Raw genomic sequence first — 22,365 nt, 5'->3', positions numbered from 1 at the left:
AAGGCATGACGTAGCTGAATGAATTTATAACCATTTCAACTATCGTAGGAGTGCGGTTTCGACTCCCACTCCCGGGAGAAAAGGCTTTGAAGAGATTTACAAGGTATAATCGAAACAGCTGTCGCCTTGTCCGTCCTGATGTCACGTTGTTTAAATTTTTCCCAAATTATTAAATAAATTTGTTGAGCTACTAAGCCTTTTTAGCAGCTATACAAAATCAAGTAAAAGACGCGATTCCGATTTGCACTACTTTATTTCAGAAAAGTTATACAACGAATGACTTAAGAACTATTTTGCGTTTATATTTCCTAATTTACGATGATTCCAATTACAAAAGAATGTGTCCCAAAACTGTTTTTATATATTCTTAAACAATTGTTTTTTTGGAGCTCTAAGTAAATGCATTCCATCCCATATATTGCTTGTGTGGATATACACACATTACGCACATAAATATTTATGCGCCTAATTGTTTTGCATTTAACGTACCTATGTTCATATGTTTCTACAATAGGTTTGTGTGTTACTAATGAGGGAATAGGAAAATATGCAAAAAGGTTATCGCACGTATGTACATAAGTTTAAATTGTAATAGTTAGATTAGGGTGGTTCTAAAATTTTGGACTTCAGTATGTGAATATATTCTATTGATTTTCAATGTCGGCTGCTGCTCCGAACATCCTCCTCCCCGTTGAAAGGTTAGGGCTTTCAACAGAATCATTTACTGGAAGGACGCACAGCTTATGCACTGCTCGACGAGTTGTACCAGTAGATGTACGCAGGACTGCCACTCGCACTACCCCATCTTCTCCAGATATTACTTCGATTACGCGTGCTAAGGGCACCTTAAGGGTGGCGAGTTTTCCTCCTTTAGACAAACGATGTCACCGACTTTAATGTTGGCCTGAGGTGTACGCCATTTGGAGCGTTGTTGAAGAAGAGTTAGATACTCACGAGATCAGCGCTTCCAAAAAACTTGTTGTATGTATGTTGCGCGCTGCCATCGGCCAAGTCGATTATAGTTTAAACTTGTAATGTCTGGTTCAGGAAGAGCTGTCATCGGACCGCCGATTAAAAAATGGCCTGGTGTTAACACATCTAGATCTTCTGGATGTTCTGAAAGAGGTACTAGAGGACTCGAATTAATTATAGCGGATATTTGACATACCAATGTACGCAATTCATCGAAGTCAAGCATGAATGAGCCAATGGAACGGTAAAAATGCTGTTTTGCTGTTTTTACGGCCGCTTCCCACAAACCGCCGAAGTGTGGAGAGCGAGGTGGAATGAAGCGCCAATCGAAACCATGCTCAAGACAAAAATTGTGGACTTCTCTGCTGAAATTATCGCTGAGGACTAAGTTTCGCAGCTCGCGGAGCTCATTCTTGGCACCTACGAAGTTTGTGGCGTTATCCGACCAGATATAGCTTGGGATGCCCCGGGTAGCGATAAATCGTTTTAGTGCATCAATGAATGCACCAGTTGACAGGTCTCTTACCAACTCCATCCAGACAGCCTTTGGGGCGAAACATATAAATACGCTAACATAACATTTTTGAGGCGGCTTGTTGCGTACTTCAGACTTGTAATAAAACGGGCCGCAGTAGTCTACACCAGTAACTATGAAAGGACGTGAAGCCTGAATGCGCTCTTTAGGTAGGTCACCCATTATGTGCTGGACGAGTCGTGGCCTAGACCTGCAGCAAATGATGCATTTCTGAAGAACTCGTGAGACGGTTTTGCGTCCACCTATTGGCTAGAACTGCATACGAATGAAGGCAAGCAAGGCTTGCGGGCCTGCGTGATGATGTTTTCGATGAAAGTATGTGATTATTGCATTTGTAAGTGGATGGTCTTTTGGTAGAATACATGGGTGGCGCGATTCAAAACTGAGCAACGAATTTTTCAATCTACCGCCTACGCGAATCACTCCGAAGTCATCAAGAAATGGTGATAGCGAAATAATATTGCTGGAAGTCGGGACGCATTTATTGGCTTGCAATGCGGTGTACTCGGGCCAAAGTTGCGCTCTTTGCACTATGCGAACGAGCAATTGTGTACCCTTTCGAATATCCGCAGCCGTGAGCTGGGATGACTTTGGCGCTTGTTTAATATTTAGGAATTTGCTGACATATCCGAAAATCCGCTGCATTGTCGTGAACGAATTGATGTATTTGAAGGACAGCGTAATGTCAATGCGATTATTTTCGACAAGCAATACCTTTTTTCGAACCTCAGGAAGTTTTGGTTGGGAAGCGCACATGCGTGGCCAGCTCTTCTCTGTTTCTTGTAAAAATGGTGGGCCGTGCATCCAAAGTTTTGAAATGAGAAGTTCCTTCGGCGTAGCTCCTTTGGATAAAATATCAGCGGGGTTCATTGCTGAAGGAACATAGTGCCACTGCATGCCTTCTGTCAATTGCTGTATGGTGGAAATTCGGTTCGCCACAAAGACATTGAACTTCGATGGTTCTTCTTGCAGCCACGATAGCACGGTTGAAGAATCTGACCAACAATGAAAAGAACAGTTAAAAATCTTCATTTTTGTAAACTCACCCACAAGCTGTGAGAGCAATGTAGCAGCGCAGATTTCCAACTTGGGTACGGTAATGGTTTTCAGGGGTGAGACCCGGGCCTTTGAACACAAAAGGTGCACTTGGAAACTGTCATCCTTGATTGATCGAATGTAAGTACAGGCACCGTAGGCTTCAAGGCTTGCATCGCAAAATGCATGAATTTCGGTGATGGCCTCAGGCTGCAAAATATAACGAGGAAATGATAAATGTTGCATTTCTGCAAACCCGTTGCAGAAATCGGACCAGGCAGTATCTAACGATTGTGGTAAACTCTCGTCCCATTCAAGCTTGTCTCTCCACATACGTTGAAGAAGAATCTTTGCCCTGGTTAGGGTTGGGCCCATTAGTCCAAGTGGGTCGTAGCACCGAGCTAGAGTAGACAAAGCAGAGCGCTTGGAGTTTTTTCCTAAATCTTGTTGCGGTGTGAAAGAGAATAGTAGGCTGTCCTTAATCGGGTTCCAAATTAAACCCAGTGTTTTGGTGATGTTGCTGCCATCATCGAACTTGAGAAAACTTTCTTTGTCTTCATCTGGAATTTCACAAAGAATGTCGGTATTATTCGAACACCACTTACGCAGCTTGAAGCTTCCTTGCGCAAGGAGACTGGCTGTCTGTAACTTGATATTGCGGACTTCTTCCACGGAATCACCACCAGATATCATGTCATCTACGTAGAAATCTCGAAGCAAAGTTCTTGCACCAATAGGATAAGTCGAGGATTCGTCAGTTGCGAGTTGATGCATCGCTCTTATTGCCAGAAATGCAGCAGGTTTGGTTCCGTACGTTACGGTATCCAGCTTATAAATCTGGAATTCTTCAAGCGGAGATTCCCGCCATAATATGCACTGGAGCATGTTATCCGGAGGGGTGACGCGGACACACCGATACATTTTGCAAATGTCACCAGTAAGTGCTATAGGAAATGTGCGAAATCTGATTAAAATGTTAAATAATTTTTCTTGAATGGTTGGACCTGCCATGAGCAAGTCGTTCAATGAGAAACCAGAAGTAGTAGCCGCTGAGCCATCGAAGACCACTCTGAGTTTTGTGGTGCTACTGCTATCTTTGATGACGCAGAGATGCGGTAAGAAATATTTGCATTTGTGAAAACTATCGTTAGAGACTAAAGACATGTGATTAAGGTCAATATATTCCTTAATGAACTTACTATATTCTGTCTTAAGGTCAGGGTTTCGAGCGAATTTCCTTTCAAGACCTTCGAAGCGTTGACGCGATCTCAAATAAGAATTCCCAAGTACCTCCGGATTCTGTTTGAGGGGCAGACGAACCGAGTATTCGCCTGATGGTAAACGCGAATAATTCTGTTGAAAGTGTGCTTCACAAACGATGTCTTCCTGAGTGGCTTTGGATATGGGTTCGAAGTTTGTCTCAACTTCCCAAAATCGTCGCACTAGATCATCAAGTTTTGAGTCAAGGATGGTGTTGTTTGAAGATTTCTGCTTTCCAATAAAGGATGATAGTTTTGGAGCGCGTTGCCCTCCACCAGACAACACCCATCCGAAGAGAGTCTTTTGGAGCAGAGGTAAGCCGGATGCCAAGCGTATCTGCCCCACACAGAGTAAGTCGAAGAATAGGCCTGCTCCGATGAGCAGATCAATGCGTTCTGATAAGTGGAACCCCGGATCAGCTAGTTGAATGTTAGATGGAATGTTCCACTCACTGGTGCTTACGAAGCACCCAGGCTGATTGTCGGTGATGGTGCGCACCACAACTGCTGTGATATTTGTTGAGAACTCTGATATTCGCGACCTTAGTAGGAGCTCCACTGAATAGCCTTCCGTTGAGAAGTTGGCATCTCCGATGCCGGATACTGTAACCGAAGATTTTGTCTTCAGCAGTTGAAGTTGGTTTACGAAGCGAGATGTGATAAAATGTAGTTGGGAGCCAGAATCCAAAAGCGCACGGCAGGGCACGAAAGATCCAGCGCGATTTTTTATGAGAACGACGGCAGTAGCAAGAAGCACAGAATCAGACGGAGAAACCGAGGCATGGGGCAAGGCAGATAACGACGCAGTCATGGCATTGGATTGGCGTGTAACTGGCGGCGAAGACTCGATTTGACCATCAGTTGACGACACTGTTGGGCGGTTCAGGTGCAAGAGAGTATGGTGGTTGCACTGGCAATTGCGGCAGGTACCGGATTTGCAGTCCCGCAGTTGATGACCGCGCTTCAGACAGTTTATACAAAGAGCGAGCTTTTTAACTTCTTTAAGTCGTAAGTTCGGAGATAAATTTCCGAAGCGTTGGCAGCTATAAATTGCGTGATCGACCGACTCACAAAACACACAAGAACTTGTTGAGCCCTTTGACGCAACGAAGGATTTCTTTTGGTTTGTACTTACACCTTTGTTCGGTTTCACGACCTGACCAGTCTGTACCTGAGTGGCATGCTCAACATTCTCGAGTGTTCTACAGCGCTTTTCCAAGAAGGCAGCCAGTTGTTCCCATGAAGGTAATTCGCTAACAGAAGAGTTCTCCTCCCATTTAGCTTGTGTTGTTTTGTCGAGCTTCTGAAGTATCAAGTGAATGATGATGCAATCTGATATTTGCCCGTTGGTTGCCAGTGACTGCAATGCTCGTAAATGCGCAGTAACCTTGTCTGTCAACTCTCGAAGTTTGATTGCGTTGGAATCTGCCTTGTCCAGCCCGAATATCTCCCTGATGTGTGCCTGAAAGATAAGACGTTTGTTATCGAAACGCTAGTGTAAGAGCTCTAAAGCGATTTTGTAATTGGAATCACTTATCTCTAGTGAGCGCACGGTGTCGAGGGCAGCGCCGCTCAAACACGACCGCAGATGCTGCAATTTGTCGATGTTGGTGAGGTCACTATCTTTGTCGATGATTGAGGTGAACATAGATTTGAAATTTGTCCACTCAGTATAAGCGCCGCTAAATTTTGGTAGTGTTAACAGTGGTAAGCGGGAACTATTGGCATTAACAATGATAGATTGCCCCTCGCTGGAGTTCATTTTAAGTGTGGAACAATGTTGCGGGACACTACGTTTGCCAATCTCCCTCTGTATAGTTGCTCTTAGGTTGATTAAGGCGGTGTCGAAATTGGCTGGCAAGTCACTGCTGATAGATTCGGAGTCCAATTCTTCCAAGCTTGTATGGGCGACTGCGAAACTGGATTTTACGTCGGTTATAGACTCCATAGTTGCAGAAAGGCTGTACTCATCCATGCTGCGAAGCTTTTCGGAATTCAATTCGATGGTTATTTGGCCGAGTCTCTCGAATAGAGCTCTTGTTTTCTTCTTTAAGAAAGCTACACGATCGAGGCTTTCTTCCGGCATGATTAGGCCCTTTGTTGAAATAGCAAAAATATGCGTTGCAGATTGAAAGAGAAATACTGTACGCGACTACAAAAGGCGGGCCCGATATGTAAAAATGGTATGCAACCTTAAACTGCAAAGTTTTATGAACCTTTGTTCAGCTCAAAGAAACGGGAAGAAAGTACTGATAAATTACGTGATGTTATCACGTCGGGGTCACCAAATGTTGAGCTACTAAGCCTTTTTAGCAGCTATACAAAATCAAGTAAAAGACGCGATTCCGATTTGCACTACTTTATTTCAGAAAAGTTATACAACGAATGACTTAAGAACTATTTTGCGTTTATATTCCCTAATTTACGATGATTCCAATTACAAAAGAATGTGTCCCAAAACTGTTTTTATATATTCTTAAACAATTGTTTTTTTGGAGCTCTAAGTAAATGCATTCCATCCCATATATTGCTTGTGTGGATATACACACATTACGCACATAAATATTTATGCGCCTAATTGTTTTGCATTTAACGTACCTATGTTCATATGTTTCTACAATAGGTTTGTGTGTTACTAATGAGGGAATAGGAAAATATGCAAAAAGGTTATCGCACGTATGTACATAAGTTTAAATTATAATAGTTAGATTAGGGTGGTTCTAAAATTTTGGACTTCAGTATGTGAATATATTCTATTGATTTTCAATGTCGGCTGCTGCTCCGAACAAAATTATAAAATTAAAAATTGCTTGAAATAAATGTTTTCATACGTTTAAAGCGATACGGGCAATCCCCGGTTAACTCATATAAGTAGACAACATTTGGTTAATTCGTTGTAGTTCTATAAATAACAAAAACAACAACAAATACCAAGTTTCTCTGAAAATCGCCATACAAACAGGCATACCTTCAACACATAACTACATACGAATTATGTGATGTGTGGAAGATAATATATGCGAAAAAGAAGGCAATTGGGAAAAACTTTACAACATCTAAGACATGACGTAGCTGAATGCGTTTATAACCATTTCAACTATCGTAGGAGTGCGGGTTCGACTCCCACTCCCGGGAGAAAAGGCTTTGAAGAGATCTACAAGGTATAATCGAAACAGCTGTCGCCTTGTCCGTCCTGATGTCACGTTGTTTAAATTTTTCCCAAATTATTAAATAAATTATAAAATTAAAAATTGCTTGAAATAAATGTTTTCATACATTTAAAGCGATACGGGCAATCCCCGGGTAACTCATATAAGTAGACAATATTTGGTTAATTCGTTTTAGTTCTATAAAAAAACAAAAACAACAACAAATACCAAGTTTCTCTGAAAATCGCCTTACAAACAGGCATACCTTCAACACATAACTACATACGAATTATGTGATTTGTGGAAGATAATATATGCGAAAAAAAAGGCAATTGGGAAAAACTTTACAACAACTAAGGCATGACGTAGCTGAATGCGTTTATAACCATTTCAACTATCGTAGGAGTGCGGGTTCGACTCCCACTCCCGGGAGAAAAGGCTTTGAAGAGATTTACAAGGTATAATCGAAACAGCTGTCGCCTTGTCCGTCCTGATGTCACGTTGTTTAAATTTTTCCCAAATTATTAAATAAATGTTTTTAGTTTTTACACTATACTTCGTTTGTATTTTAGTTCTACTTTCAAATTACTTATTAGTTTTGCACACACTTAGTATCGTGTCTCTTTTTCGTTGTCCAAATTTTTAATAATCGTTCAGCCAGCCGAATTGTCTACTGTGAACGGACAACAGGCGTTGGGACAATTTGGAAACAGGGTGAAATTTGTATTATTTATTAAGGCTCTGTTACATCATCCTTTTTGGGGAAAAGAAGAATTGACAGTGATCAGTTTTGTTAGTTCTTCTTTTGCATAAGCTAAACAGAATTGTTGCGAATGAACGAATATGTTCACATTAGGGTGTCCCTCCCCCTTTGAGATCGTTCGTTCGGAGCAATTCTGCAACTATTTAAAATATGTTAATTAAAATTGTGGTATTTTTGAATTTTTGTTTGTTCTATACTATGAATAATTTCAAGTTACATTTTTTCGTTTTGATATACAAAATTTTGTGTCCTATATATATATGTTGTTTGTGTTTTTTTTTTTTTTTTTTTGAATTTTTATTTGTACGATATTTACATTTTAATATCAATATATTTACATGTTATATATGTATTTAACTTGGAATTTTTTTTGTTTTACAGCTTGTCCTATACTTTTGATACATATTTTGATAATTTTGATGATTTACATTTTTTCATTTGGGTGTACAAAATTGTGTTAATTTTTTGTGTTTTATATATTTTGGTGCCTTCGTGGCTATTGAAAAATGAAGAAAATGAAATTATTTCTAAAAAAATTTTGGATTTTTCTTTAAACCCAATTTAAGGTTTAATCAGGGTATTGAATTAATGTTAATTTACTTTACTTAGGCGATTCTTATGTACTACTTTTTCTTTGTTTTTAACTTCATCGAAAATAGTTACGTTAGGTTCGTTAATTTTGGTTATAATAAATGGACCTTGATAAATATTTTCGTGTTTATGATGTGGTTCTTTCCGTAAAAGTACTTTATCTCCGATTTTGACAACTAAAGGTCGTGCCGTTTTATCGTACAGATTTTTACTTTGTAGCTTATTTTTATTAATTAGGTTTTGTGCCATTTTGTGCGTTTTCTGCATTCTATACTTAACTTTATAGTTTTCGACATTATAGATTGGGTCAATTTTTTCCTTTGTCAATTCATTAGGCAAAGTTGCCTTTTTCCCAAAGACTAACTCGAAAGGCGAAAATTGATTGCCGAAAACTGTGCTACTCGTAGTATTGTGTAGGAAAGTAAAGCATTTTAAATAAACATCCCAATCAGAAAAAGTATCTTTTAAATATGCACGTAAGTATTCATTAAAAACTCTATGATTACGTGAACCGGCTGATTGGACCTTATCAGTGCGGCTTCAGACCTGGTAAATCTACCATAGACCAGATTTTCACAATGCACCAAATCTTTGAAAAAACCCGTGAAAAGAGAATCGATACACATCACCTCTTCGTCGACTTTAAAGTCGCCTTCGACAGCACGAAAAGGAGCTGCCTATATGCCGCTATGGCTGTGCAAAATGACGTTGAGCAACACCATCAGCTCAGCCAGAATTGGGAAGGACCTCTCCGACCCGTTCGAAACAAACCAGGTTTCAGAAAGGGTGACCCCCTATCGTGCGATTTCTTTAATTTGATGCTGGAGAAAATTATACTAGCTGCAGAACTTAACCGCACTGGAACAATATACTATAAAAGCGTGAAATTACTGGCATATGCTGATGACATTGATATCATCGGTCTAAACACCCGCGCTGTTAGTTCTGCTTACTCCAAACTGGAAAAAGAAGCGGTAAAGATGGGTTTGATGGTGAATGAGGACAAAACGAAGTACCTGCTGTCATCGAGCAAAGAGTCAGCGCATATGCGCCTTGGCAACCACGCTACTGTTGGCAGCCATAATTTCGAAATAGTAAAATACTTCGTTTATTTAGGAACCAGCATCAACACTAGTAACAACATCAGCACTGAAATCCAGCGAAGAATCAATCTTGCAATAAATGCTACTTTGGACTAGGTAGGCAATTGAAAAGTAAAGTCCTCTCTCGGCGAACGAAAATCATACTCTACAAGTCACTTATCGTACCCGTCCTGCTATATGGGGCAGAAGCATGGACCATGACAACAGCAGATGAAGCGGCTTTGGGAGTGTTAGAGAGGAAAGTTCTTCGAAAGATTTATGGACCTCTACGCGTTGGCGATGGCGAGTACCGAAGAAGATTTAATGATGAGCTGTACGAGCTATACGCAGACATCAACATAGTCCAGCGAATTAAAACGCAGCGGCTGCGCTGGCTAGGCCATGTTATGCGAATGAAAGATGATGCTCCGGCCAAGAAAGTGTTTCTATCGGAACCCGCCTGTGGAAGCAGAGGTAGAGGTAGGTAGAGGTCCTCCGTTGGAAGGACCAGGTGGAAAACGGTTTAAACTCCCTTGGTGTGACCAATTGGCACCGGTTGGCGGAGCGAAGGAGCGACTGGCGCGCCTTGTTGGACGGCCATAACCGTTTAGACGGTTAAGCGCCAATTAAGTAAGTAAGTAAGATTACGTTCAATCGTGCCAACAGTTTCGTGATGGTATGCAGTTGACTGTTACCGGGTATTTAGTCATGTCGCAAATCATGGTAAGTGCGAACTTGTTACCATATTTGGACTCAGGTAGGGGTCCTATTGTGTGAATTACTAGTATATCAAATGGTTTACAAGGAGTTGGTGTTAAAACAAGTTTTTCTTTTGTTTTAGGTTTAACCTTGTTTAAAAGACAATCCTTACAACTTTTGATATATTTCGATATATCGCGAGTCATATTTTTCCAATAAAATTTTGTTCGCAGCATTGCGTAAAGTCTCTTCATTCCGCAATGTCCACCAGAAATGGGATCATTATGGTAAGTTTTCATTGGTTTTAATTTTGTATCCTCATCTGTTACTGTCTCCACTGGATCTGTTAGTATAATTTCTAATGATTTTAAAATTTTATTTCCAATATTTTTGAAATTTGTAATAGTATAATGTTCAAACAAAATATCGTTTTTATGCCATTCAATTTGCTTAATTTTGCGTTTGCCGGCTTCTGATGCAAGCCTCGAAAGTAATTTCTCTAAAGTCATTATTTCGTAACAAGCTCAAAACTAAGTAACTCGAGTTTCTTATGTTTAATATGCGCAAAAATTCTTAAACTTGTTGTTTTATTATTTTTATCGTACGTAATTTCAGATCTTATTCGTGGAATCTTTTTTGAAAAATTAAATGAAAATTTGTCGTAGACATGTAAAGTAATTTGTTTTTCGTCGTTTTTGTCTGTTTTCCTAGGAAGGTTATTGCCGTTTTGCCGTTTTGTCATTGATCTTGTCTGTCCTGCTAAAATTTGTTTGTTCGATTCCTTAATCTCATCGATTGTAATACGCGATAGTGCATCAGCACCAACATTTAATTTACCCTTTATGTAAGCTATAGTGAAGTTATATTCTGCTAATTCTAACCTAATTCTCGGAAGTTTTGAAGAGGGGTCTTTCATATTGAATATGTGTACTAGAGGTCTATGGTCTGATTTTACAATGAAATGGGTGCCATAAACGTATGGTCGAAATTGCTTGATTGCAAAGTAAATAGCTAAGAGTTCCAATTCTATAATTGGTTTTTTCTGCTCTGCTTTATTAAATGCTTTAGAAGCGAAAAAAATTGTTCTTGACTTAAAATAGCGCCACATCCAGTTGTGGAGGCATCAACGGTAATAATGAATTGTTTAGTAAAATCTGGATATTGAAGTAATTTTGGTGAAAGTAACGCTGCTTTCAAAGAAAAAAATGCTCTTTCGCACTCTACATCCCATACAAATTCAACTCTTTTCCTGCTTAATCGATTTAGAGGCGCTGCCAGAGATGCAAAATTTGATATAAACCTTCTGTAATAGTTTGCAAACGCGACGAATCGTCGTACCGCGTCTTTATCAATCGGTTTTGTATACTTTTTAATTGCGTTTAGTTTGGAGTCGTCTGGCAACAAACCTTTGGCTGAAAATTTATGACCTAAAAATGTAACTTCTGGACGTAAAAAGTTGCATTTATTTAGGTTAAGTTTGAGATTGAAAGACCTACAAGTACTGAAAACTTTTGAAAGATTTTTAATATGGTGTGCTTCACTACAACCTATGACGATAATAATGTCGACGTACAGGAATGCGACGTTGGGTGGTATACCCGAAAAAGCAATTGTCATCATTCGTGAGAATGAATTTGGTGCTATGTTTAAACCGAATGGAAGCACTTTCCATCTAAATGCACCGACCGAGGTGCTGAAAGAAGTAATGCCACATGAGTCAGGATGCAAGGGGATTTGATGAAATCCATAAAAAATATCTAATGTCGAAAAATACTTTGCCCTGCCAAGATTGTCTAAAATATCGTCAACTCTAGCTAGTGAAAATTGATCAGCAATGAGTTTTTTGTTTACTGCGCGAAAATCTACGCACATACGATAAGCTTTTTGACCATTAGTATCTTTGTTTGGGACTACAATCAAAGGACTATTGTAATTCGAAAAACTGGGTTCAATCAGATCTTTGTCTAACAATTTATTTACTTGGCGATTTATTTCTTCGCGTTGAGAGTATGGCAATCGATAGTTTTTAACATATACCTGATCGTCGTCTGTCATTCTTAGTTTTTGCTCGTAGAGGTTGTTTAAAGTCATTTTGTCCGTGTCGAGAGCGAAAATGTCGGCATAATCTATGCAAAGGTCAATTAATTTACTTTGAGCATGTTGAGGTATTTGATTTTTTTAAATTGAAATTAGTTTTTTCGTACGTTTGTCTTCTGTTTCTGTCTTGTTAATTGTATAAACGTTATAATTTGAAAGGTTTTCTGTCCGAATGTTGTTTCTTTTTACATAATTTACATCATCCGTGGTGTTTATGACTTTAATTATAGGGTTACTGGAATTAACAATGCACCTCGCTGTGAAAACACCTTTTTCAATTTCCTGCGAGTCCACGAAAAGTGGCTCCGGTGAATTTCCTAAATAAAAATTTCACATCTTGGAGGAATGATATAACTGTCGCTTTCTGTTCCGTGCAGGATTGGTATCGCGACTTTTTCATTACCTACCCAAAAGGAAATACTATTTCTTTCATAATTAATAATGCATTTGTTAATTTTCAGAAAATCTTTACCCATGTAAAGCATGTTTAATAGAAAAGTTAGAAAAATTTAATTTTGCAGTAATTTTACCTAAAGTGACACCGGTAATGTTAATAATTTTGTTTGTATTTAAGGAAATATTAATGTCTATATGAAAGAACAAAATTTTCGTGACTCGCTAAGTTGTAATTCTATGAAATCTGAATAATTTAAGTTTGAACAATAGATGCCTATTGGTTACTCGGTTAGTTCTTCCTCCCCAAGTGTTCGCTCCCGAGGGGCACTCGCGTTTAAAGCCCGTACGTTTGCATTTCTACCTCTACCGTTGGATGATCTTGCATTGTTACTTCTATTGTTACTATTGCTTGAATTAGCATATGTATTTGAACGTGTTTTCTATTGCTGCTATTTTGGTATCTATTTCCGTTTAATTCCAATATCTTTGATTATTGTTGCCGTTATAGTTACAATTGTATGAAAATGAACTATTATTATTTCTATAACCAGTATAGCCGCGGTTTAGGTCAAAGCCTCGATGACTACCACGTGAATTTCTGAATGTGTTGTTACCACGTGAAGCTAAAACCTGACGCTCAGTTACTTCGTTGTTTTGTTCTACACATAATTTACCTACTACGTCTTTCGGATCAGTAAATGCCGTTAAGGCTAAAATGGTTTTGACTAGATTGGGTTTTGCGTTTAAACGACACACGTTAACAGTTTGTTCGATTGCCATTTCATGAGCTTTCGCTTGAGTGACCCCTTCAATAATAAGATACTGCTCAAGTGAGTCAGCTAAATCTTCAACTTTTTTGGCAAAATCTGTATAATTGTTATTGTTAACGTGCAACGCTGTAATTCTCCCTGCTACAACTTTCGAGTTGTCCGGCTTGATCCTACTACGAAGAGCTGTTTTAATTTCATTAACTGAATTTACTTGTCTTGATATTGCTTCACGGGCTTTACCCTCTAGTTTTGATTTTAAGAACGCTATAAAAGTATCAGTTAAATCTGCAGTAGCGAATTGTTCAAGTAATGCAATTTTGTCTATAAAAGAATCGAGTGCAAGAGGATCACCACTGTAGTTTTCTCTAATAGAATTAGCACATGTGTTAATGAAAATTCTCTTTTCCTCAGGTGTTGCCATGATTTGATCGTTAAGATCTGGAGCTGAACTAACAGAAGGTGAGGCCACGTTTGTACTATTTGGATCGTTAAGATCTTGGTTTAAGTTAGTAGAAGGGTTAACTAAGGTTGTACTATTTGAGTCGTTAAGCTCTGATTTTAAAGTAGAAAAAGTTTAAGTTAATTGTGCGCTATTTGAATCGTTAAGATTTGAAGCTAAATTAGAAGTTAAATTTTTACTGGAAGAATCTTCGAAGCCTGGAAAATCTGTTGACAATGAAAATCTATTTTCCTGGTTTGTGACTTCTTCGGTCGAAGATGAAGCTAAACTTTCGTAGCTTGAGGCTGAATTATCGGAATCTGAGCCTGAATTTTTTTGCACTTGCTTACCATTTCTGAGGAACATATGTAGTTATCAGAATAGCAAAAATAATTCAGTTCAAACTATGAGATTAATGAAGTAATTGTTTGAATGTCTGAATTTATATTTAAGCTGAAATATTGAGGAAAAAGAAAAATATATTTTTATTTGCCTTCAAATATTATAATTTATTAAATTTTAATGAGCTCGAGGCAGTTTAAAAAATTGAAACACAGTTTAAATTTTTATATTTCAATTTTATTTGGTCGATATTTCGATCTCATTCTGAGATCATCCTCAGGAACTGTGGACAAAAACAACAATTAGTTAACATGTAAACAATTTTCAAACCCTAAACATAATACCACTTACACAATTGAATATGTTTTACCGACTAACAAGATGTACGAAAAAAGAAAGCGTAGAAGTCAAATAAATATGAAAATATAAACAATTTAAAACACCGTAAGTATAAACAAAAATCTACAAAAACAACAATACATAGGATGACGAACAAAAAGACATAATCATTTGCATTAACACACAAATGTACATATGTACATATATATTTGTCATCCCACTGCATTTGTTGTGTTGAGCTGCAATTCTAACTAGAACAGTGTTGTTGTCTTAAAACTAAGTCGCGGTAAACGCGCGCCAGCTGATCAGTGTCTATTTTATAATTCATTTTCGTGTCATTAGGGGTGTTCGTTATGTGCAGCATTTCTAAAGTATATCTTTTGCCGTAATTTTTCTCCTCGTGTAAAATGGATACATTATCGAAATCGGGATAATGTCCGGTATCTTTGCAATGTGATGACAATGCCGTCTTATTGTCCGAAAAACTGCTTCTTAATTTCACATTTGACCTGTGAGCGGAAATCCTTGTCTTGAGTTTCATTTTTGTTGTCCCCACATATACCTTTTTGCATAAGTGGGACCCGTCACCATTACACGGAATCCTGTAAACTACATCAGAATTCTCTTGTTTGGGAATTCTATCCTTTGTATTGCTGTAGAATTTTCTTAGCGTGTGTTTATAAGTTGACGCGATCTGATATTTATCTCTGTCATAGAGCTTTGAAAATTTTATTCTTTCCGTTATTCCTGGAACATGAACTACTGATTTGTATATTTTTCCCTCTCCTTTGGCTATGTTGGTTCTCTCCTTATTTTCGGTAAAGTATGTTCGAAGCAATTGCTTTATGGTTGTCATAGGGAAGTCATTCTTTGTCAAGGTTACTTTTATTTCGTCAATATTCTTTCCGTGAAAAATCGTGTCGCTTATCGAGAGAACTCTTCTAATGAAATTGCTTGCGGTGTTTATAATTGTTTTTTTGTCATGTTTTGATTAATTTTAATTCTTGTCAAGGTTACTTTTATTTCGTCAATATTCTTTCCGTGAAAAATCGTGTCGCTTATCGAGAGAACTCTTCTAATGAAATTGCTTGCGGTGTTTATAATTGTTTTTTTGTCATGTTTTGATTAATTTTAATTCAAAACATGACAAAAAAACAATTATAAACACCGCAAGCAATTTCATTAGAAGAGTTCTCTCGATAAGCGACACGATTTTTCACGGAAAGAATATTGACGAAATAAAAGTAACCTTGACAAAGAATGACTTCCCTATGACAACCAAAAAGCAATTACTTCGAACATACTTTACCGAAAATAAGGAGAGAACCAACATAGCCAAAGGAGAGGGAAAAATATACAAATCAGTAGTTCATGTTCCAGGAATAACGGAAAGAATAAAATTTTCAAAGCTCTATGACAGAGATAAATATCAGATCGCGTCAACTTATAAACACACGCTAAGAAAACTCTACAGCAATACAAAGGATAGAATTCCCAAACAAGAGAAGTCTGATGTAGTTTACAGGATTACGTGTAATGGTGACGGGTCCCACTTATGCAAAAAGGTATATGTGGGGACAACAAAAATGAAACTCAAGACAAGGATTTCCGCTCACAGGTCAAATGTGAAATAAAGAAGCAGTTTTTCGGACAATAAGACGGCATTGTCATCACATTGCAAAGATACCGGACATTATCCCGATTTCGATAATGTATCCATTTTACACGAGGAGAAAAATTACGGCAAAAGATATACTTTAGAAATGCTGCACATAACGAACACCCCTAATGACACGAAAATGAATTATAAAATAGACACTGATCAGCTGGCGCGCGTTTACCGCGACTTAGTTTTAAGACAACAACACTGTTCTAGTTAGAATTGCAGCTCAACACAACAAATGCAGTGGGATGACAAATATATATGTACATATGTACATTTGTGTGTTAATGCAAATGATTATGTCTTTTTGTTCGTCATCCTATGTATTGTTGTTTTTGTAGATTTTTGTTTATACTTACGGTGTTTTAAATTGTTTATATTTTCATATTTATTTGACTTCTACGCTTTCTTTTTTCGTACATCTTGTTAGTCGGTAAAACATATTCAATTGTGTAAGTGGTATTATGTTTATGGTTTGAAAATTGTTTACATGTTAACTAATTGTTGTTTTTGTCCACAGTTCCTGAGGATGATCTCAGAATGAGATCGAAATATCGACCAAATAAAATTGAAATATAAAAATTTAAACTGTGTTTCAATTTTTTAAACTGCCTCGAGCTCATTAAAATTTAATAAATTAGAAAAAGAAAAAAATTTGTAAAAGTGAACTTATTTAGAATAGTCGCTAAAGAAATATTTAACAATTTATTTGAAGAATTAATGAAAATTGCATTATACTTGTATAGAAAAATCTTTAAGAAGTAATTGAATTTAAACTTTGCACAAAATTATATAGGTATTAATTGGTACAAATTTCAAAATTGTTGTAACTTGTTCAAAAAAATCCATTTATATTCACAGACGCACCGCTTTGTAAAAAAATTCGTATATTTTCACGGACGCACCGCTTTATATAAAAAAATCTCACTTGGCTATTCACGGAACCACCGTTTATATAAAAAATTTTCATTGGTTTTTAACGGAACCACCGCATATTTCAAAAAATTTTAATTGGCTTTTAACGGAACCACCGCATATTTCAAAACAAAATTTTAATTGATTTTTTTGTTTCAAACACCGTTTATATCAAAATTCCAAAATTTACACGTTACAAACTGCTTATCAAGTTCAACAGTCTTCGAAAATTTAAAATTGTTGGAAACCGAAGTAGTTAAATGTAGAACGCACCACTATATATATGATTTATTATACATATGTACTTACATACATATATTGTAACGCACGGCATAAAGGAATTTTCCTGTTTTCTATACATACATATATGTTATATAAAAAACCCGTAGGCAAAAATTTTGAATACATACATATTAGGGCGGGTCGATTTAAAAATCGCTCATTGCTCTGTGAAAATCGTATTCTAGGGATCAAAGTAAGAAGCTTTGCCGAAGGAACCATTTCTCTAAAACGAACTCTGATGTCCCCCCTTTTGGGTCGAACTTTTGGGTAGGGGCAATTTCAATTCTACCTGCTGTGTCTTGTGGTGGCTTAAAAAAACAACACAAGCAATTTTACGATCTGCAATTGTGTCACAGTGATACCTTCATTTTTTAAAACGGTTAAATAAAAAACCCACACAACTATGTTTACGACATGCAAATGCATCACAGTGATGCCTTGGTTTTAAAAGGGGGTTGTAAAAACGCTAATTTCTAATAATTTTGTTCAATTTCTTTTCTATACTAAGTTAAATTCATTTTTTTATTGACATATGTTCTGACTAAATAAATTTCTAAAGAGAAAAATAAGCTCCAAAAAGAAAAAACAGGCATTTCAAAGTTGGATTTTTCAAAATTTGCCCCTACGACCCAAAGGGGGGACATCAGAATTCGTTTTAGAGGTATGGTTCCTTCGGCAAAGTTTCTTATTTTGATCCCACCGTGGTGTGATGGTAGCGTGCTCCGCCTATCACACCTTATGCCCTGGGTTCAACTCCCGGGCAAAGCAACATCAAAATTTTAGAAATAAGATTTTTCAATTAGAAGAAAATTTTTCTAAGCGGGGTCGCCCCTCGGCAGTGTCTGGCAAGCGCTCCGATTGTATTTCTGCCATGAAAAGCTCTCAGTGAAAACTCATCTGCCTTGCAGATGCCGTTCGGAGTCGGCATAAAACATGTAGGTCCCGTCCGGCCAATTTGTAGGGAAAAATCAAGAGGAGCACGACGCAAATTGGAAGAGAAGCTCGGCCTTAGATCTCTTCGGAGGTTATCGCGCCTTACATTTATTTATTTTATTTTTAATATGATTTTCACAGAGCAATGGGCGATTTTTTTGCCTCCCCACAAATCGACACGGTCAAATACATATACATACAATATACTTATTTACCGCTTCTTCTGCTTCTATGATGATGGCTGCCGCTGATGTTAATGCTGGCGCTGGCCTTCGCTGCCGAATGTGGCTGCTGCTGCTGAAATTTGCTGTTGATGGTGTTCGCCGCTGCTGGTGTTCGCTGCCACTGGTGCTACTGCGTATATGTTAATTGCTAGTGGTGGTGTTTAAAAATGGCGATGATATACCGGTGGCTAGTGGCGTGGGTTTATATCCCGTTATGGCATATTATATTATACTATAATTTCCAATTTTTCTCTTCCAATTACTTCCGTTGTATTTAGTATAGTTTTTAGTTAATTTTATTATATTAAAGATTTTGTGTTACCTCTGTTAAATTTAGTCGTAGTATTAGTTTTGTTGTATTAAAGATTTTCTTTTATTTCAATTATATATTTTCACTGCCACTGCCACTTTAGACCACCACTCTCGCCCAAAATGTAAAAATGACCGGGCTCCAGCCGTCACGGTCGCCATGTAAAGTTCCATTTCGGAACTCCTGCAAAAATTGTCCTTAATTGTTCTTACGAGCACACCCCCTACTACGCGCACGCTCCACTCAAACACCAAACACGTATTTACTATTTTATTTTCCGTTTGTTTATTTAATATGTATGATTTGAGTTTGATGTGTAATAAATGTTTTTAGTTTGTACACTATACTTAGTTTGTATTTTAGTTCTACTTTTAAATTACTTATTTTAGTTTTGCACACACTTAGTATCGTGTCTCTTTTTTAATAATCATTCTGCCAGTCGAATTGCTCTGTTTCCAAATTGTCCCAACACCTGTTGTCCGTTCACAGTAGACAACGGGTGTTGCAGCAATTTGGAAACAGGGCGACATTTTTTATATTTTTAAGGGTCTGTTACACAGGTATGCTTGCGGGCCCAGGCTAGCTCGTCGTCTTAGGCGGGGTATTGCACCACCGACCTCACCCGCAGCCACGCAACAACTTTTATTTATGTTTGTATGCCACCGTGATGCCACCTTGTATGGTTCCGCCATGAACGAAACCAACATAACTCTTTATCAATTCACGTAATATTTAGTAGAAAATGAATTATTTCCCCCAAAACCTGTTGGCATTTACAAATTTATTATCACTACTAATATACTGTAAGAACGTTAAATAAATAAAGAGGAACGCCGATGTGTAGCGTTAAAAAGTGATTGCTTTATTGTAGAAAATGTTTTACTATTCATACAGAATTTTCTATTGTGCACATACATAATTACATTAATACTTACACGCTAAAGGTATTGTTACGAATTTACTGAAATTTCCCTTATTCCAAATCTTCTAGTAACGTTCGAATCACCAAACTGTTGAATAAATAACTCCAATATTGAATAATGCAAAAATGGTTTTTTTAGACTACTAGAAAATAACACTTATACTTCGCAACTGATAGCTTGCTTAAATCAAACTGATTGTCGTGCCTCAACTGTTGCCGCTTTTTATACTGTTTGATTTCCTCGTTGACATATTTCTAGGCGCTTCTATTTCTAGAATTTACTAGTTAGTTATCAGCTATAAAATTCCCAGCTATAACTACGTTTATAGCTTCTCATATGCGCGTGTATATGTGAGTGATTTTTGCACACATTATTGCCTACTTTTGGGAGTATCTCAGATATATGCATGTGTTTGTGCGTTGCTCTCCGCTGCTTGTATGGACATATGTATAGACATAATGATTGATTTATTGATGTGCATACAAGTCACTGCTTAGTATTGGCTTAGAGATGATAGTATCCCTTAGTGTTGCTAATATTCGTCACACTGCCCTCCACCTAAGTCTGATCGTCCCGATCGGACTAATCTCTCGATCTAAACGCTGCCAGCCTTTCCAAATGAACCACTTTCATTTTGGTTCGTGGGTTGCCAATGGTTTGTATGCGGTACACCACATCGTTGATCCGTTTTTCAACTTTGTATGGGCCTTCCCAATTACACTGCAATTTCGGGGACAAACCTTTTTTCGTTTTGGGTTGTATAACAGCACCCAATCTCCTTCCTGAAACCCTTCTGAATTAATTGCTTTATCGTATCTGGCTTTCACCTGTTCAGTCATAATCTTTGCTCGTTGCCTTACCAGATCGCGTATCTCTCTCAGCTCTTCTTCCAAGACATCAGTGGATTTCTTGACATTTCTCTCCGCATCGGCATCTATCCCAAACTTCAAATCAGCTGGCAGTCGAAGGTCATTCCCCAAAATTACCTATGCGGGAGTTTGGCCCGTTGTCTAATGCACTGCCGATCGATAAGCCATCAAGAATAATGATATGTGTGTATCCCACTCCTTATGGTACTTGTCTACTGCTTTCCTTAAATGCTCTTCCAATGTTCTATTGAAACGGTCCACCATAACATCGGACTGAGGATGCAATGCAGTTGTCCATGTTTTTCGAATGCCCAACTTCTTACACATTTCTTGGAACACAATTGATTCAAAATTCCTGCCTTGTTCAGAATGTAACTCCATTGGTACACCATACCTAGCAACCCAATCGTTTGTAACCACTTCTGCCACTTCTACTTCGTGTTTTGGGCCCTTTTGCTCTGTTGCAAACCTCGCAGTTGGCAATCCACTCAGTGACCGACTGACGGCAACCAACCCAAAAGAATCTCTGCTTAATTTTCCCGATCGTCTTCGTGATTCCAAGATGACCTCCACTTGGACCATTATGCAGCTCGCTGAGCACGTCAGGAATCCTCTTTCTGGGATCAACCATCAGTTTCTTCTTGCATAGACCATCCTCACTCTCCCATACTCGACGCAAGCAACCGGATATCAATTATAAACTGTTCCACTGTGCCCAATATGACTTCGCAATGGGACTCTCTGCTGACATCTCCTCTCTGTTTGGTCCTCCGTTTCGTTCGAGCCCTTCCATAACATATGACAGATCTGTATCTTCTAGCTGGCACTTCCTTCGTCGTTCCTTGTCCTATTCATCTGTACACTTTATAGTCATTAGCCGCATATTTATAATGTCTTCTTCAGCCTCGGCCTTTGAACAGTGCTTGCATTCCAAACGACATGGTCTTCATGACATTGCATCAGCATTTCCATGGGTACTACCTTTTCGATGCTCAATGGAAAAGTCATAGCTTTGTAGTCGCTCGATCCACCCTGCCAATGGTTCTTCCGGATTACGGAACTACAGAAGCCATTTCAACGCTGCGTGATCTGTCCTGACGCGGAATCGTTGGCCGTAAAGGTATTTGTGAAAATGTTTAATGCATTCTATCAATGCCAACAGCTCTCTCCGTGTAACGCAATATTTCCTCTCTGGTTTTCCAATCGAACGGCTGTAATATGCAACTACCTTCTCCTGTCCATCGAGTAGTTGTGATAAAACGCCTCCAATAGCATATCCACTCGCCTCTGTATCTAGAATAGATGTTGCTCCTGGAATCGGATATGCGAACAATGGGCCAGTGCACAAACGCTCCTTCAATGTTTGAAAAGCCACTTCTTGCTCCTTCTTCCATTCAAAAGCTTTATTTTTTCTTGTAAGCTCATAGAGGCTATGGGCTACGCTGGAAAAGTTTGGTAAAAATCGGCGGTAATATGTGCACAGCCCAAGGAAACTTCTTAATTCATGCAAGTTCTGTGGTCTTGGCCATTCCTTTACTGTCTCTATCTTTTCATTCGCTGTACAGATACCTTCTGTCGTTACCTTGTCACCCAAATAATTTACTTCCTTTTTAAACAGCGAACACTTTTTGGGACTTAGTTTCAGACCAGTGCCAGCTATTCTCTGGAAAGCTTTCTCCAAGTTCTTAAGATGTTCATCAAAGTTCTTGCCCAATTCTATGGCGTCGTCCAGGTACACTAAGCATGTTTTCCAATGTAGTCCTTTCAGTACCTGGACC

At 38.2% G+C, this 22,365-nt stretch overlaps 1 long non-coding RNA gene across 1 annotated transcript; it reads left to right on the top strand.

Moving 5' to 3' along the window:
* Positions 1–16,000: 16,000 nt before the first annotated feature.
* On the top strand, positions 16,001–16,919 carry LOC137233608 (uncharacterized). The gene is made up of 2 exons (XR_010947515.1): positions 16,001–16,583; positions 16,652–16,919. It is a non-coding gene; the product is annotated as an uncharacterized lncRNA (long non-coding RNA).
* The last annotated feature ends 5,446 nt before the right edge of the window (positions 16,920–22,365 follow it).

The sequence above is a fragment of the Eurosta solidaginis genome, chromosome 5, assembly GCF_040869045.1.
Source record: "Eurosta solidaginis isolate ZX-2024a chromosome 5, ASM4086904v1, whole genome shotgun sequence".
NCBI classification, from domain to species: Eukaryota; Metazoa; Arthropoda; class Insecta; order Diptera; family Tephritidae; genus Eurosta; species Eurosta solidaginis.
This window is presented reverse-complemented; position numbering and strand designations above follow the sequence as displayed.